Source organism: Apteryx rowi, unplaced genomic scaffold (assembly GCF_003343035.1).
Source record: "Apteryx rowi isolate R43461 unplaced genomic scaffold, aptRow1 scaffold_31, whole genome shotgun sequence".
In the NCBI taxonomy this organism is placed as follows: Eukaryota; Metazoa; Chordata; class Aves; order Apterygiformes; family Apterygidae; genus Apteryx; species Apteryx rowi.
Genome location: NW_020449530.1, coordinates 2,589,074 through 2,606,453, shown reverse-complemented (window position 1 = coordinate 2,606,453; position 17,380 = coordinate 2,589,074). Strand labels below are relative to the sequence as shown.

The following is a 17,380-nucleotide window of genomic DNA, read 5'->3' as shown; positions in this document are numbered from 1 at the left end:
TGTGTTTTTGTTATCTATTTTATATTTTCTATGATAAATGGAGAGGGTGAATGATACAAAGCCTCCATCTGCAAGCACTGGAAGGGCAGAGAGAAGTGGGTCATCAGGAAAGACATAAAGGAGGATGTGGCTCACCAGCCTAGGTAGTGCAAGCCATGCTGAGGGATGGTGTGGCCTAAGGGGGAAGTGTGGGGGGCAGAAAACAAACAGCCTGAGAGCTGTCATTGCTGGCAGAGAGGCAAGCATGGTGCATGCACATGGGCAATGTGGCTGGGGTGACTGCAGAAAGGGGGCACAGTTCTGGAGGGTCTTGAGGTAATGGCAAAAATCTGGACCACAGCATGGCACAGGAGGGAGAGCCCACGGAGGGGCTGATATGGTACACAGCACGGCACACAAACGCTCACCTCACAACCACTGCTATGTTCACCGCCATCCACAGCTGCACATGAGTGTGCCCATACACACAACTGCACACACTGTCACTGTCATGTAGGGTAACTTTCCCCAACCAGATTTTAAAGCCCTCAGACTGCAGTGCCTCATATTAGTCTCAGCTCTTTACAACCTGACAGGAAAAAAAAATAAAAGTGAGAGGGGAAAAAAAATAAAAGGAAAGGAACCTAACATAAGAACTCATTTTATATCACTGGAAATGGGATAAAATGCTGTCACCAGGGGAGAGTGCACGTTGCCATGGTAACCCGCTCTAACCCATCACAGTGGGTATTCCTGGGCTAGGAAGATGACACCGGAGGTCATGCATCTGCAATGCCTGTGGATGGTGTGATCCTCATCATCAGGAAACAAGCTGGCAGCAAGCCCAGCTTTGCACAGTATGTGAGAGGTCAGCATGCACTACAGGTGGACCCTGCCAAGGCACGGCACCTCTTCCCCCTGCTCCAACTGAACCCTGATGCCTTTGGATGTCTTGCAGAGCTCCTGCTCAGTGCTGCCGGATCCCTGTGGAAGTGATTCACGCTGGCTCTTCACCCCCTTCTGGTCCCAGCTGGGTTGTTGTGCTGACCCATGGGAACACAATGCCAAGTCTTTAATCTGAGCTTGGAGTGGCACAGTCCCTTCTGACCTGTCCAGGGCAACCAGAAGCAAAGAGACAGGACTGTTTTCTCATGACTTCCCTTTGATACAAGGATGCAGCGGACAAAGGAGAATGTTCTTCAGGAAGCAGAAGACCACATTGCCCTAGAAGAAGGACTGGGAGAAGCAATCCACCCACGAGTGTGTGCACACACCATACCCCTCACCGCCAGCACACTGCATGCCGGGAAGAGCAAGAGGAGGAGGAGGCGGACAAGGTGGGGCTGGCAAGATGTGAGGAGGAAGGACTCTCCCCCCATGCACTGTATAGCCACTCAAACCATCCCATCTGCTGCAACTGTAGCCCGCTCTGAAGGGCAGAACTGGTGCACTGCAGACTCCTTATGTGTGTTACTGCTGCTCCACATTCCCAGCAAGCCAGGACTAGAGTAACTGCTGGATCCAAACCTCTCCCCAACCCCCCTCTCAGGGGAACTTCTCTCTTTACCATACTGGACTCCGCAATCATACTTGAAATGGGACTTGAGTCAGAGCGGTATACTTATAGATATATATTTTACTTGCATCAAATAATGGTGAAACATTGCACAAAACAATTGGTGTGTGTGTGTGTGCGTGTGTGTGTGAGAGAGAGAGAGAGAGAAAGAGAAAGAATGAGAATGTTTTTAAGGGGATAGTCTAGACATAAAATAAATGGGAGGGAGGCATGGGAGGATGTGAGGAGGAAATCCCCCTTTCCCTGCACCTCCCCTGTGACCTCTTCCTGCCCCGACCATTTTTCTTTGTTGCTAATAATATTTTCCACATCTTGTGTTGTGAGGCTGATGATGACCTTGCCCATCCTTTCCTCTTTGTTTTCAGTTATAAGGCAGAAAGTCTGGATTCATCTCAACCCTAGACAAGGGACTGCTATGTTTAGAAACCCACCCAGGAAAGGAGAAGACAGGAAAAGGGAGAAAAGAGAGTTGCTGAGAAACATGAAGGCTGGATGCTATGGGGAGTCCCACTGGAAAGCAAATCCTGTACTCTGAAGGACAAGGCGCTGTCCTCTTTCACGCAGAGCAGAGCAACAAGGTTCACTGGGAAATGCCCTTGTTATACCACTGTTTGTAGGCTCTTTCTCTGCTCCCTAGCACACCTGAAAAGCATGCTGCTCTAGCGGGACTGAGCTTTTGCACTGTCAACAGGCACCTCTGGGGAGCACGGGATCCAACATGGTCAGAAACAAAGTCCTCCTGCGGGATGCTGGATGTAGGAGAGCCAGTGCTCCTTGCATGTTCAGGAAAGGGGTTCCTCTGGTGTGCGGGGCAAGGGGCTCTCACGCTCCCTGCAGGCATGATTGGGCAGGGGGGCATCCCACTAAACACACCCTTTGCTGCAGGCAGGAGCACCAATGCCACGTGCACATGCCTGCCTCAGGAAACGCTCTCTGGGGGCAGGCAGGCCCAACCAACATGCCAGGGTGATGTGGCCCTTAGAGGCAGGCAGGCCCACTCGAAATACCCCTTCTGCTCCCCCTGTCCCCCTCCCCATACACCCACCTGTGGTGCAGGCAGGCACATTTCCTGCAGGGAACAGATGGCACTTGTAATTTCTTTTTCTTTTTGTTACCGTTTTGAGGGAGAGCAACAAGATTTTCTAAAATGATTGAATGGAGGTTTCTTTGGCATGAGACAGAAGATTTTTAAAGGTATATTATATTTCTGGCTTGTTGTTACAGAAGAATAATAAAGAATGTATTTTCCTATGCTCCTCATTGTTTAAATGAGATCTCTGACAGCAACCTCCCCTTTCCCCCATCCCCTGCAAAAGCAAATGCTGCAAACACTGCAGCCAGCTAAAGAAGAAAACCCTGAATTTCCACATATGTGTACACTTGTCTGCACATAGTGTTTCAGCTAGGAATGAACATGCACATTTATACAGACACATACACCATCAGTGTAAGTCCTAGGCAAGCATGTGTCTGTAGTCAGGGCAAGGCTGTAGGACAAAATACATAGTCAGTCAAGGTGAGACCCTAGATCTAGAAACACACACACACACAGTGCTCCAGGGACACAGCCAGACAAGGGCGATTGTGTAACAAGGATAAAATACTGTGGCAATCAGCTCATTACATAAAAGTCGAAAGGGCCAAATTAATCCCTAGTGTAAGAACGCGGAAGCCAAAGGAGTTATATTCAGGTCAAATTTGATTCCAAAAGCTTTTTTTTTTTTTTTTTAATTTTAATTAGAGCATAACGTTCAATAAAACTTACTGTAGCAAACAGTGAGCTATGGTTTCTGACATCTCCAGACTTCTGGCCATCCTGAGCAGGGTTATTTTAAAATGAATGAAAATTGCTAGGTAATGCTATTGCACCCACAACCACACAGGCTATCACCCCTAGAGATAAATGAGTCTCTCCACCAGCTGTTCACTAGCTAGGTCTATCACACCCAGCTAAGAAGTTTAAATTCCCCACTTCTCCAGAAAAGTGCTATACATACACAATTCATCGCATACTCTTCCTGTGACAAAAAGCTGATTCTGAGGCATGTGGAATCTCTGCAGATGTTAAAACCACCACAAGCAAATCCTTGTGACACTGTACTCACACTGTCACATCCAGTCTGATCTTCAGAAAGAAACTGGGAGCAGAACTCAGGTACTCCTAATCCAATAACAACAGCTGAGGGATCTGTTCTGTTGAAAATGTACCACCATGACAGAATCACCATTACTACTATTTAACAGTATGGTATCTATGACATGTAGTTTAATCTAATTTTACCACCCAGGCACAGGAGTGCACACAAATGCTACTAAGCAGTTCATATAACACCAGAAATATAGAGCTGAAAAAAGCAAAGCCAACACACTCATCTGATAACTCTAAACTTTTTCTGTTCATAAATTATCTGGGAGCAGCCTGCGATTTTCTGCAATTTGATTATCTTTCATTTGCCAAATGTATTCACCACGTATACATATCTACTCACATACACATATATATGTATACATAATACATGTAAAATATATAAAATACAATACCTCCTCAGTATATTGTTCATCGGCAGCCTGCTGTGCAGGCTTGAAGTGTTTGCTAGCTCTGATTGGAAACACAGGTCAGAGGGTCAGTTTCTACCCTCTGATTAGATATGGGCAAGTCCTAGCATAGGATTTCTGGGGGCTGAAAATCCTTCCCTCCAAGAAAATTGTATAATACATACAAAAGAATAAGCATTCCTGATGAGTACAGTTACAGAACTGAGCGAACGTAAATAAAAGATTCTCTTTGTCATTTTGGGAGCTCCCCACACTACTAACAGCTCTGCAAGATGGAGACAAGGCAGCATCCTCACAGCTTTTCTCCCTTGGGAGGGTAGGGGTGAAGGAACCAACAGGGGCTAGACCTCTACTTCTCACAGTGGCACTGTGCTCAAGTCAGGCAGAGGCCACGCGCAAAGCACCGTGAGCGAAGCAGAAAGCAAAGCATGATGCTAAGAATAACAGTCTGCCTTGCATGAAGCTCCAGGGCCAGGACAACACACCACTCTTTGCTTGGGGCGCTAAGATAAGATTTAGCTTTTCACATTTGCTTTTTCTGTGTTCTAACTTCGGAATAAACCTGTTTGTTAGAACATCTGCAGAAAGTCAATGCATAAAGGGCACAGAAAGAGTGACAAATTCAGGTATTTTATTTGAGAAAATATAGACAGACAATACACTGAGATATTCACCCAGCTCTGCATAAAGCTCAAGGGAAATATCCAGAGTAACGACAATGCTTTGCATTTCTATAGTGCTTGCCTCTGGCAACTCTCTGGGAGCTTGCAAACATTAATGAATTCACAGAGGCATTGATTCAGAGAGTATAAAGGCCAGAAGGGACTTCAGATCATCCAGTCTGACCTTCTGTGTATTGCATGCTACTTGGAAAGTGTGCAGAAAAGAACCACAAACATTATTTGGGGGTGGCAGAAAATGCCTTGCTGTGAAAAGCTTAAAGAGCTCAATCTGTTTAGCTTATGAAACAGCAAATACAGAGGTTATCCTGTAGAAAGTCCAATAGTGTATGTTTACACGCAGCTAAAGTGAATTTTCCAGAAAGGCATCTACCTTTGATTTGACAACATTCAAGAGATTAAAAATCCCCTTTTCCCTTGGTACCTTATTACAATAACTATTCTTGCTCACTGTTAACATTTACGCTTAATATCTTATTTGAATCTGTCTGGTTTCAGTTTCCTGTCAGGGGTTTTTGTTATGCTTCTCTCTGATAGATTAAAAAAACATTTAGTAACCAGCATCTCTCCCTGTGAAGGTACTTTAACACTAATCAAATCATCTCTCAATCTTCTTTTTGTTAAGATAAGCAGATTGAGTTCATTAAGTCTTTCACTGCAAAGCATTTCCTCATCTCTGGAACAATACTGTAGGCCTTTGTTGCACTCTTTCCAATTTTTCCTCCTCCTTTTAAAAGTACGCCCCTCATCCATCACGATCTGTGATATGTATTGTAGATATCACCTAACTATTGCCATACAATAGTAAATATCACCTTTCCCTACACCTACCCACCAATCATGTCTCACAACACACTTGCTAGGCTGTATGTGCATTATTCCTACTCTAAAGGGAGAGGTATATGGAAAAGCTAGTGCAATGCCCTACAAGACATTTTGAGAGAGCTAGGATAATGGGGAACTGGTTATGATCCCACTCATAATCACATTTATACTAGTATAAATTCACTGGTTTTTGAATAAGATTCTCCTGATTTATGTGATTCTTGTCAAGAGGAAAATCTAGCCCTTTATTTAAACTAATGGTCCCCTTCTGGCAGTCTCCACTTTCTCATTCACTCCTGGTCTCATATGGTATTCTTCGCATCTCTCCCACTGGATCTAAATGTCTTTGATTCCTCAACTATTCTTTCTCTCTCCCTTTTATTTTCGTTCTCTTGTGACTGATCATCCCCTTTTCAGCGACTGCCTCTGACCAGCTGCTTTTCAGATTCTCCCTTCTCTGATCTCAACTGTCACTTCTCAGTTCACAAAACATGCCAGCCCCCACATCCCCATCTGCTTTTTAAAGGCTTGTTATCATAAGCAGGGGCTTCTCCACTCACTGTTCTTTACTTTGCAAAACCCTCATCAGTCAAGAGAAACCATCACGCTCTCAAGGGCTGAGAGAGGGTTTTAGGTCAGCCCTGTCTAACTTGTGGCCTTCCAGATGCTGCACGGTGGCCTTCCACTGCATTAGCAAAGATATTTTTATTCAATCATGATGGGGAATGTATGAATTATATGGTAAAAAGGCCCAGCCTTGTACCCAAAGGGAGCTCTGAGGCAAATGGTGAGTACCCTGAGTAACTGCCCTGCAGCTCGCTTGCTTGCTGGTAGTTGTATTGCCCAACAGAGAGACAAGGGACCCTGGCTGTTCCTTGGGCAATGGAGAAGCAGCTGCAGGCTCATCTCTTTCTATTCCAGGCATCACATCTTACACTTCTTCTCACAAACTTTTCAAGCTGCAGCTTAAATCCATTGGCTTTTAATCTCAGACTCCTGCTGGAAGGCTATTCTAAAGAGGCCTTACACTAATGGTTAGGAACCCTCTGCTAGTTTCCCACCCTAAATACTTTCTTGGTATTTATACTACACTGTTTTCATACTACCAGTGTCCTTTAGTTTAAATAGCTTTCCTCTTTCCCATATGCTTCCTCTGTGATGTATTTATATATAGCAATTCTATCCACTGTAGCCTTTGTTCCACTTGGTTAAACAAGCTGGGTTCTCACAGGCTCCTCTCATGAAGACAGGCTTCCCATTCCTCTCATTATCTTTCTGTCCCATTTGTACCTGTTTCAATCTGTATACCCCTGGCAAAAATTGTATGGAAACTCCAGGAGAGGTCTCAGAGAGCTTTGGGCAATAGCAGCAATGCATCCCCATCCCCACTGGGAACACCCTTCCAGCTACCTTCTAGGACAATGCTTGCTTTTTCCACAGCTGCATCACACAATCACTCACCACCATCCTCTGATCAGCTAGTACAGAAGTTTTCAATATTTTTCTCCTCAGCTTCCTCAGGATACGTTTAACTCCTCCTTCCTGGCCAGTTAAGAAAGATTTCTTCATTTGGTGGACAGATTCTAAAAACATGCATCTTCAAGAGCTAAAGGCTAGGGAAGCACAGGGAGGGAGGGCAAGATATGGCTGGGACAGGGTCAGAGCCATTGGGAACTGCTGCATCTACCCTGCTGCCTTTCAGCAAGGATCTCGAAATTGAACTTGGCAGCTCTCAGCCTTAAATTTTATGTGGACATAAGGGAGTAATACAGCCTACACTGAGGATCCTAACTGAGAGATGGCAAAATGGACCCAAAGATTTCCAGAAGACAAGAGCTGCCTCCATGCCTGCTTGCTGTGCTTTCTGCCAGCTCCCACAGAATTCCCAGTTTACAGAATACTTCTAATATTAGTCCTCAAGCATTTGACCTTGTCTGTTGTACTACTAAAATTCATTCTGTTTCTGCTACTCCTGTCAAGGTCAAATAAGGCTTTCTCTATGATATCCTCATCCTTCCCTGTACTGGCAATGCCTTCTAGTGTTGAATCATCAGGACACTTCCTCACTCTCTTGCTATTTGTGTCAGGGTCTCAGGGTAATGTTAACAAAGACTAATTCCATGGCTAAATGTTGGGGAGTGCTACAAATAATCTTTTGCTAGATTGAGAGGTGATCTTGCTGCTGTAATCTCCCTCAGACCCATCTCTACCTCCCTGTCCCTTACAACTACTCTACCTTTCTGTATCTTCTGCAGTTTAATTGTTTCCTGTGTGGAACCACATCAAGTACTTTACTGAAATCCAGGGATGAGATTTTTGAATTTCTTTCGCCTTCCAGGAAAATAATTATCTCACAGGAGGCTATTGGGTTAGTCCAGCATGATCTAGCATTGCTAAACCATATCACATGACTCCATTTTTCCCCTAATCTGCATGATAATTATGCTTTCCTTAAAGAACTCTTCTAAGGCACTGCAAACATTACAGAGGTCACACTTAGAGGTCTGAGAGTGACAAACTTATTTCTCCCCCTTTCTTTAACCCTAAATACTGAATTTGCACTTCTCCAGCCAGCATGGAGTCACCCTTGCAGGTAGAGTTGACAAAAATCCTTGCTGTAAGCCTGTGACCCCATGTGCCAGCTCTCCCAGAGACGGAGGGCACCCAGTTCCCCCAGCACTGTGAGTGTGCTAAGCAGCTTGAGCTGCTTATTCCCAGTAGGCAGCTTGTTTCTTTCCCAGGGTCAACACCACTGTCCTTATCAATAACTTAGGCACAGAGCCCACTTTGATTTGTCTCAGATTATAGTCTCCTTGATCTTGACCTTGCTCTCATGGCCCAGAAGTGGCCCCACTTCTTATTCTTTTTCTTTAAATAGCTGAAAAATCTTTTGCCGTTTGTTTTAATCTCCTTTGTGAGGTCTAACTCAGCTTGATTTGTAAGCAATCCTCACTTTATCCCTGCATTTCCTGACCTCTAAGACACAGCTTTCTTTGCTGTCTGTTCTTTTTTCCATTCTGCGTAGGCTCTCTGCAGAGCCAGCTTAAGCGGCATAAGCAGTTGCCTGTGGTGGCAGACAGATGGAGGGTAGCAGAATCAGGCACTGCCATTTACTGACTCTTCACAGAAATATGGTCTCCACAGTGTCCCCAAAAGCTGAACTGCTGCCTCCCTGCACTCCAGACTTTGCACTGCCTCAATGCTGCCAGTGCAAGTTCTAATCTGAAGCAGTGCCAAGAGCCAGAGACACATCACCCCTCTACATACTCAGGGCAAACAGTGTTGTCTGCACCATGCCTTCCTCCTGCATATGCAGCAACATCTCTCCCCCCTGCCTCCCCATTGCCTTGGGAAAGTCAGGCATTTCCCAGAGCTTCTAGGCAAGGGCTTCTATCCAATTTCTCCCATAGGCAGAAGCAAGGGTGGCCACCTTCCACTCCCCTTTCCTCTCATACCCTCCATGCCTCACCTCCTAACAATGGGCCCATACTGACTCCAAAACACTCTGCATTCAGCACCTGCACAGTACCTGGCAAGACAGGAAGATTTGCGGATAGCCCTTACACAGAATAGAGGTAGAGAGAGAAAAAGAGAATGGCTGTCAATACAGCCTCTGCATGATGGAGATAGAGCAGAGTATGGTGTAAGAGCATTTGGGGAAGAAGTAGCATATTACTCAGGATATTATTGGGAATACTATTGGGATAAAGCCCTGAGCAAACTGGTCTGACCTCAGAGTTGACTGCTTTGAGCAGGAGGTTGACTAGAGACCTCCTGAGGTGTCCCTTCCAACCTGAATTATCCTGTAATCCTACGGATGGAACTGTTGTATCCCAGGGAGTGAGGAGGAGAAGAAAAAGGTCTTGTGAGGGAAAAGGGCTGGGAGTAGGAGTCCCATGCCCATTACATAGCCTTATGATGGGGAGATTTATGCCTTGGACAGCTGACTGTCCAAGGAGAAGAGGAACTCAGGAAGGAAATAGGCTGAGTTTGGTGCTAAAAGGAAGGGATCTTAGGGCTAGGCTGGAGCTATGTATTCCCGTATCTCAGACCTGCTGTCTCTCACCCTGTAAAACTTGTCTGCTTATACCTTGACCACCTTTATCGCCATATCCTCAAATTGCTTCTTTTATCCCTTCTAGCATCTTGTCAGATGACCTTGCTCCTCTCTTGAACTATAGGTCCCAACACAGTCCATGCCATCAATTATAGAAGTATTAAAGATAAGATTCTTGAATGGACAATACTACTGCACTCCATGTACTCCAGATGCATAGACATGGTCTGTTGTGGAGACATAGGCATGGATGAGGGAATGTGCTGGCCTTGCATTTGCACAGATTTAGGTTGCACCCTACTTGGTCAGAAGGGTTAGTGCCACTTGCTTGGCAGTCGATGGATCTTCACACAGCTCTGAATAGGAGACCCTGGCCAATCTGGGGCCCTCAGGGTCACATTCACAGAATGCTATCACCCACCTCTACACACCTGCACCAGCTGCCCACTGGGTACACTGCCATGTCCACATGGATTACTCACATACACACTGCCTGTACAACAGAAGATGAGTGTGTGTGTGTAACCCCACCACAGGCAGGAATAAGTGCAAGTCTCTCAGCAAATACATGCACCTATGTGCATCCCTACTTATACATCCAGACAAGTATCATAAACGCATTACACACTGCAAAGAAACTGACTGTATATGCAGATACACATATATCTGCACAAATTCCCTCACACATTGTGTATCTACACATATTCTACACATAACATGCTCCTGCAGGCCCACGTGACCCCAGGCAGAGATACGGGTCTGTAAGGAACCTGGCTAGATAGGAGTTAATGCAAGAAAGGATGGGAAGGAAATTAAAAGCAAAAAAATTGAAAGCCCAGCACATGATTCTTCTCCTATCACATCTGTGAATCCTGGAGCGCGAGAGTAATTGTCTGCAATGAGTCAGACCAAAAGGCACAAGGAAACGGTTGCTATGGCAACCCTCGCACTGCTCTAATTCGGCTCGGAATTAAAATGATATCAAATAATTTGCAAGCAAAAGGAACATGGCAAAGGCACTGGGTGCCAATCTAAAAAATCCAGCTATATGCAAGCCTCTCCTGAGCCAGTGTCAAGGGCTCTTCTCCCTTCAAACGTGACAACCATGGCAATCAGAGGAGCTATACAGGCGAGAGTGATGGATAACCTTAGGCCAGAAGATTTCTGCTATATACTGGCAAGAACGGGCTCCTGGCCTGGAGTGCCAGCCTGGAACAGGCACCAACACTGGCGACAGCTGGATTTCCCAGAGTAATGCCCCCCAGAACTGACAAGGAAACCCCAGTGCTCACATGTTGTCACGGCAGCCCACAGAGAAAATATCCTGTAAGGGCACTGTCCTAAGCTGGCGGTGAGCAGGATTTTGGCACAGGTATGGACCCACAGCAGGGTTGTTTACTCTGTGTTATGCAAAGCATTGCCCGGATGGGCTGAGGAAAGGAGGTTTTTTCCTAGTAAGTGGTACAACATGCAGAATGCAACACTCAGATGAGTTGAGACTATTAGGAAACATTTATACTGCAGAAAAGGCTACTGCCTTGGCCTTTCCCCCCTCAATCAAGGGATCGTTCCCAAGGCAGAAGACACTGTCCACAGACAGAGAGGCACAATCCCTGCGCTGAAGATCTTGCAATCTACGCAGAGAGCAGATACACCACAGAAGAAAAGGAAATTGCAGCTGCCCAGCCAGAGAGGGCAGGATACTATAGAAGATGCCTTGCATCGCTGTTTTTTACATTCTTTTGAGGACAAAATAAATGTATTTGACCCCATCCTCAGCAGTCACTGTTTCTGCATGCAGACATAGAGTTTTGCAGGCACATGCTAGGTTTTTCTGCTTGCCCACTGACCTAGCTGGAGGAGAACCAGCTCTGAACAGGGAACTCTGTGGCCCCAACACCAGTACCACACCCTGGCAAAAGGCAGAGTTTGTAAGATCAGACTCAGTGCAAAATACAGCAGCCACCTCGCTTTTGGCTGTCTCATAGAGTAGGCAGAGCAAGCTTGCATCTGCCCCCAAAACACTCAAGAGACAAAAGCAATATTGCTTATAGCTTTCATCTGAGACTAATGCTCACTAAGTCTTAAAATACCTTACTGGATACTTCAAGCCTGTTATTGTTTATTTGCCAACAGGTGCCCATTTTGCTCACAGGTCTCTGTCCCAAAGTCTCTGCACGTAATGGGGAATGCAGTGGATGCCAGGCAAGCAGAGAGGTGGACAAGGGATGCAAGGAAGAAGTGTGAGAGGAGAGACGGTGGTTTTGGTGCATCAACAGCATTGTGCAATGTGGATAGCCTGGCCTGCTGAGGAATGGCTCAATGTTTAGGCCAGTCAAATGTGTACTGACTGATAACCAACTCCAGACAGATGTCCTGAGAGGTAGAGAAGCCACTGCTGCTGTTAGTGTTAAAACTATCAGCATTTCTGCCTTACTGAGTTCCCCTGACACTTTCTACGACTGAGCTCCAAGGCACTGCTCTTTCAGATGTTTATCTTATGAAAGTGCTTCTTTTGTTAGAGCAAAGGGATGACTGTGAAACTGCCTGGGTTTTGGGGATTGCCAGGAGGGAGCGGCATTAGGCAGACCCAGAAGTAGCAGGGTGACCGCAGAAAATGAGTTGAGTTGCCTCTCTTTCCACTTATGCTGCCACTGGGTAGAGAGAGGGGGAGATGTAGGGGAGATCCTGCTTTATAAATAAGGCATCCAGATGATACCCCGGGAGTTCACAGCAGTCCACACATTGGGACATTTCTGGCACAACTTCCAGCAATAAAAGAGAGGCAGCATTCCCTCCAAATAGTGCAGTACACATTTGAAGATATCAGTTGCTCATAGTTCTTGTATTGCTAATATTATGCTGGTTTCTAAGCCAGTCTAGTGAAATCATTTTAATTCTCCAGCTCGGATGCAGTTCTTTCAGTATAAAAAGTGCTTATGCTACCATAGCGTGCATTTTACATGCACCTACCATGCATTTAGCAGCTTCTACAGGTACAATTGCCCCTTTCTAGGGAGGAAAACAGAGGAGGTTGACATGTTTTAACCACCCAAACAACAAAATGGTAGATATACAGAACTGTGTGTAGATTACCTTGAAAAAATGCCACAGCAACAGAACTGCTGGAAAAGCCACCTGCATCTCCTCTCTCTGTTTGTTGGTAACAGACAGCAGGCAGCCAAAATTGGGGACCAAGGAAGAGCATGTAGAGGTGTCAAGCTGGCCAGTAATTGCTTTTCAAATGAAGTGCTTCCGTCAGACTGTACTTGTGATAGAGGATGGATTCTAACCAGTGCTATAATGGCAAAATTATTCTCCATTATCTATTTTTCAGACCAACTGATTTCAAATACTTTTGAAAAAAAAAATATAAGCTTTTTTGAAAATCTTTTCCTGCTGTGAGTACAGAGCTCTTCTGAAAATACTGGCCTTAATAACTCAGTGTCCCAACTCCCTCTCTGTAAAATATGGACACTTCCCTTCTCTCACCCTTCTTTGAGCTTGCCTTTCTAAAAAATAAGCCTTCTCTGAAGAAGACTCTCCCCAAGTACATCTGTATATACTTTTCATCATGGGATAACAATTTCACTTTGGCCCAGTGAATAGGAACTAACAATAACCTGAATATAACGGAGGAGAGAGGCATTGTATAAAATAAATCTGGATCTCCCAAAGGCCTATTTGGATAGCCTATTTGTTCTATTGGACACCGCCGGGCCTGTGCATACCCTGTGGTTTGCTGATATCAGCTGTCTCCCATCCCCGAGACATGACAAAAATGGCAAAAATCCTAATAAAAAGAAACCTGTATCTGTTCCTGTTCTGACTGGTAGTTAGCTGACTACCACATAACTCATACAGAGAAGGTCAGGCAATAAAAGAGACGTCATATGCAGCCCAAAGAGACAGTTAAACTCCTGCGCAGATTCCAGCAGTTTCACTGGGGCTTTAAATCACTAAAAGCTTCTGTCAGCAACTGCATGTGATTTCTGCAGTGACCCCCATGAGGACCATAAAGCCCCAGGCTACTGACTCACTGGAGGAAACAAATGACACAGTGCTATCTGGGGCAGGACTTGGCTTGGGGAGAGTGCCATCATAATTCCTTATTTTTCATTTCCAACAAAGTTAGTTCTTGTGAAAGGTACTGGACTGACATCCCAGGAGAATAACTTCCTTCTAATTAATTACAATTAATCATCCAGGCATTACTTAATGTTTGCACAGTGCTTTGAAGCAGCAAAGCACAATATAGCAGGTAGATAGTATTAATTCAAAGAAACAAGTATAGCCAAGCTAGCGGTCAAATTGCCTGCATGGCTTCCCACCAAAGCCCTGACTGAGATTATACCAACTCAGCTTGCACAGGTGGGCCCTACCTTGACTCCATCTTGCCCTCTAAGAGATCTCCAGGTACCTAGAACCAGCAAAAGGTCTGCACAAATCCCCCTCACAGCCCAGATACAGGGGCTTGGCCCAAAGAGGGAAAGAGACGGATGAAAAGGGAAGAGGATAGCACAGAGGACACTGTGCTTTGACCCACAGAAGGCCACTGCAGTATAGTGCCATACACGGCACAATTTCAGAGCAGTCCTGGAGGCTGTTCTCCTGTACACCTCCCAAGCCTGCCAAGGGACTGCATAACTGCTTTAGTTCCACACCATTTCCTTCCTACTGAATTTGGACAGCTCCACACCTGTCCTCGTGTGGAGCAGCCTCTCTAATGGTGAGAGGACAGTTTTGGTCTCCTCCCCATTCTGGGTTGCACCACTGAGCCAAGCCAGATCTAAACAGGAGGAAGGAGGCCATCATACTCGCCTGCCATCTGTGCCCTCAACCCCTTGGCTGGGCTGTTCTCTAATCCCAGCTGACTGCTCCCTCATTCTCTGACAGAGTCCAGGCCTATGTCATCTTCTTAGTCATTTGGTTTCATGAGTTTGTCTTTCTCAGCCTTGGTTGGGGACTGGCATTCATCTGCCAGAATGAAAGGGGCCCAACACTCCCTGTCACTGTCATCCTCCTCATGGGGGCACTGGGGGTGCCCCTTACCCACAGGCATAGCTGTAAATCCTAGAGTTCATTTTTTCACTGCACATGTAGCAAACATTTCAGAGTGCTTACAAATCCCCCCAAGCACCATCAAGTCAAACAAGTGACAGTAACAATCAGTGGCAGTATGACAGGCCAGTTCATCCAAATGACACTTTTATAGGGGCACTTAAAAAGCCTTCTTTTGGCCCCCCTGTACATAATTGTGACAGAATGCATCCAGAAACTACAAGCCCACCCAAATCTTTGGCATTCTGGGAACCACTGCTAGGTAGCAAATGGATTTCTGGTAGTATCCTGACTCTAAATGAACATGATATCAAGTCCATTGAGGGCTGATGCTATCAGAATAAGAATAATAATAACAGTCTGTGTCCCACTGTGCTCCAATTGCCTCTTGCTGTGTCTGCACTCACTCCTCTTCCTTCACCTCTCTCTCCTGTCCCTAGTGTGGGGGTGGGATGGTACTGCAGCACTCCCAGGGTCATTTGTGCTGCAACCTCCATTGTGGGGTGAAGTTGCCCAGAATCAGGTCTCAGCCACTTAGCATAGTTATACTAATGTGAGGGGAAATGGAAAGAGACCTATGTCCTTACCTTCAAACCTACTGTCCTCAAGATTTAATAGTATTGCAACAGGTAGGGTGACCATGATGCTTTTTTCTTTGACTACCAGTATTAAGAAAGATTCAGATGGTGATCCTGATCACCACTGGAAACAAAGCAAATGGTAATTTAGATATAGTACCTCTCTGCTCCCTGAAACCCTCAAAGCATGTTGAAAACATATATCCAATCTAGCAAATGGGATGTACCTGGGCAAACCCTTGCACTCCCACTGAAGTCAGTGGTGGCTACAATTAGGGAATAGAGACAGACATTATCTGCCTGAAGGATCTGGGACACTTTGGAAGAAATTACTCCTCTCACAGCTGTTCTGCAGCCCATACTTTGGATGAAATATGGCTAGTCTTCATCAGTGCATAAGGAACAGAGAATGGAGAACACCTACCTGAACATACCATGGGTGGAAGCAAGCAAAAGGTGATGATCTTTTGTGATCAGGTCACCTAACATGCCTGCTAGTGACAAGGGACCGTGGTATTTTTAAGGAACAAAAGCAACGGAGAATTCATTTCTATGTCTCAGCCTGTGGCTACCAGTGAGGAAACTGGTTTGTTCCTTATCATTTCCACAGCTATCAGAAAATTTACCTTAATATTGTTTTAACAGGGTTTCTTTTCCTGTCCTTTGCTGCTTTCTCCACCCTCCTCTTCCCTCACCAGAGGTTTCTATCCCTTCACAGCATCTCCACACAGACAGTTGATTCGGCATTCAGCACAACCGAGGGGGTGGAAATCTCCACAGGGGTTGCAAAAGAGCTGCTGACTGAAGAGGAATGGTCTCAGGGGCAGATCCTCTTGCCACTTGTCCTTGCTCTCTCTCTTCCACCCAGAAGAAGTTTCCTCCCTTGTATTTATGCTGAGTGCCAGATGAACTGTTTTTGTGTGGCTTTGCTCAAGCTCACTGGGAAGGAAAGGAATCATAAAACACAATCTATATTTTTAATTATTTCTCCCCTCCCAAATTCATGCCCCCCAAAAAATGCTCCAGTGCTGCATAGAGAGACTTAGTACAGTCTCAGTACGATTTCATTCTCTGCTGGTGTACTCATAGTAGTGTCAGCTAGTATCAGTTTTGGTAGCAGTGTCTACGCTTCAAGTACCTACTTAATGTAAACTGTATTGAAACCATCTCCTTATTTCATAGGGGTCTCTGAACAGACTTCACTTGACAATAATTTTCTGACCTTGGTTGGATTTGAAATGGTGGTCTAGTAATGAAAACTGTTATTTCATGTCATCACTCTCTTAAGATAGAAGTACTCTCTCAATCCCCAAGTGATACTTAGAGAGTACCACTCTCTACTGGAACTTATTGAAAGCCTGGAAACTAAGGAACAGTTCATCAGATAAAGTTAAGTTGCCATAGTTTTTACTGACTTCAGTAGATTGAAGAGCATTTACACTGTTTAAAGTTGTGATATTCTTTGCATCCTACCCAGCCTAAGTAAAAGCAATGGATGATTCTCTGATCTAAAGGTATTTGCAATACAGCCTTCTCTCAACTGGATATCTCTATCACAACTGACATTACCTCAAGCTGAGGTAAACAGGGCACAATCTTTCTGTAGAGTACCAGACATCTATTGTAATGCTACTCAATACAGGAGAGTCTGTAGCTGATTTCACTGTTAAAAATTAAATGGCAGATTCACACATAACTGGAAATTTAAAGTCATTGCTTGGTACCTGTTCTAGACGGTCATTCTTTCCATCATACAGGACATAGTTAACACTAAACATTCTTTCATGGGTAGCTCTGCATCTCTGCGTATTTCTGGTGATAATTACTCGACTACCTGTTTTGGCAACCCCTTCCTTTAGCGAATGCTTCCAGCTATAAAAAAATTTCCACTCATATTGAACTACATTTTCTCCCATACCCATACTCCTACACAGTGAGTTTGTTGTATTTTCATAACAGCTGAAGCAATTGCTACAGAAAATGGTAATGTTTCAACAGTGCTTTGGGGCTCTGTGGGAAATAACATGTTCTACAAATATTCCAAAAGTGCACACAGAGTCTAGTGAGG

General features: G+C 45.1%; 1 protein-coding gene across 1 annotated transcript in view; it reads right to left on the bottom strand.

The window, feature by feature from the left end:
- CACNA2D4 (calcium voltage-gated channel auxiliary subunit alpha2delta 4) overlaps nucleotides 1–17,380 on the bottom strand; it is a 135,960-nt gene that overhangs the window by 54,962 nt on the left and 63,618 nt on the right. The gene's annotated exons all lie outside the window — the stretch shown is intronic.